This window comes from Cryptomeria japonica, chromosome 4 (genome assembly GCF_030272615.1).
Source record: "Cryptomeria japonica chromosome 4, Sugi_1.0, whole genome shotgun sequence".
NCBI classification, from domain to species: Eukaryota; Viridiplantae; Streptophyta; class Pinopsida; order Cupressales; family Cupressaceae; genus Cryptomeria; species Cryptomeria japonica.
The window spans coordinates 173,663,506-173,665,329 of NC_081408.1; the positions used below are offsets into that span (position 1 = coordinate 173,663,506).

The 1,824-nt window shown below is 38.3% G+C and overlaps 1 pseudogene; it reads right to left on the minus strand.

Moving 5' to 3' along the window:
* Window positions 1-604: 604 nt before the first annotated feature.
* On the minus strand, window positions 605-1,527 carry LOC131057023 (uncharacterized; annotated as a pseudogene).
* Window positions 1,528-1,824: the final 297 nt, after the last annotated feature.

Genomic DNA, 1,824 nt, shown 5'->3' on the forward strand with positions numbered 1-1,824 from the left:
GGATGGGCGGCTTCTCAGACTTATTTACCGAGAATCAATGGAGAGACTAGTGTGTTAAGGTAGGGGCAATTAATTTGCACGTAAAACTTTTTTCTGAAAAACTGCGTCTGTTACAATGGTTTGAAGGACAATGGTGAAACAAGAAAAAACAGTGAAAGAAAATATTGACCTTCAAAATTAACTTCCTTCTGAGCATAATGACATGTTTAATTGGTATTTACCCATTAATTCTCTCATGGAATCAAAATTACATGTTTAGTATTTACCCATGTATACTGTATATTCGTATGTTGCAGATTGGATTGACAGAGTGGGTCGAAGAGAACTATAATCTACCTTTTTCTTCAGCAGTGGCGTATCTGAATGTTGATGAACCTGTCATAGGCCCTCGCTTTGAGGCCCAAGCAACACCCCAACTCGATGATCTCATTTGAGACATAGCTAAAGAGGTTCATTGATTAATTTTTTTCCCACTCACGTTCCAAAACTTCCTTTACCTATTACAAATGTGCATCTTGTACTTCGTAGTGCCCTCTGTATTCGAATAGGAAGTGTTCATATTTTTTGTTTGTTTATTTATGTATTTTTTAACATAGCCAACCTCTCATGATATCGCTAAACATATCCAAAAGAAAATAGGCCTCATAAAACCACTGCCCTTGCCGGTAAATGTCGCCTGAAAATATGTGTCTATCATGGATGATTTTTTATAGCGATCTAAGGGCAAAAGAAAAACCCTATTTACTCGCACAACTGGAGATGACCAACTGCCACAGGACAAAGCAAAGGTCACCAATGGCTCGGGCCATTCTAAACCATAAACACTTCGCATTGTCGCCTTTTTGTCCTTCTTTCCCCCTTTGGGATAGACATCTTTTGAATGATATGGTAGCCGAAGTATGAAATGTTCGATGGTCAATGCATGCACCAAATGGCCACTTACATTAATGATTGCCTTGTGCATAAGAGAAGCTAACATTTGAGGGTTAGCTGGTATTCCATGCTAAAGGAATTCCATACGTTCATCATGCAGACGTTTTAAATATTGATCCAAACGGCCAACCTCTGCTGATGTGTTAAACCTCTCAAGTCCACAGAACTCATCTTGTTTGTAAGTACCTTTAACCTCTGAAGCAAAGGGGAAGAATTTTGCATCTGACGTAAGTCAATGGAGTTGGCTACTATATCATGGAGATGTTTATATGGACCAACATCTCTTAATTTTGAATCAACACAAACACCATATGGATCTCTAAAATCAATTTCTTCTGAACTATCAATGGGCATCTTACAGCTTAGTGTGTTTCTGGAACCAAAACTTGTTGAACTTGAGCTTGAGAAGGTTGAGTGTCTGACAACTGATGATGTATCACATTCTGAACCTAAGGACTGTCTTTTTAGCTTCAAGAAGATACTCAACAAGCATTTTACTATCTCCTCAGAAATTTTGTTACGATTCATGTTTTTCCCATCTTGCAGAGCACTCAAAGTCGAAACATAATCTAGTTCCAAGTTACCAGTTATCATGTTGTGTTGTGTTGTGTCTGTCCTTTAGGGGCATTTATCTTGACAACTTTATTATTCATTGGGTATTGTTTCTGAGTTGCAGTCTTCATCCTCGACAATTGAGATGAAGAAACCATATTTCTAGGCCTCTTATGTAGCTGGTTCTCTTTACCGTGATTGACCTCTAATGGCTCCAATTTATTTTGCAGACCCTTGCGTGGTTTTGATCCCTCATCTGAATGGCCTTTGTAAATAGGATGCTTAGAATTTACAACTTGAGCTGAAAAATGCATAGCTTTGGATTCAGATCCAGAAACT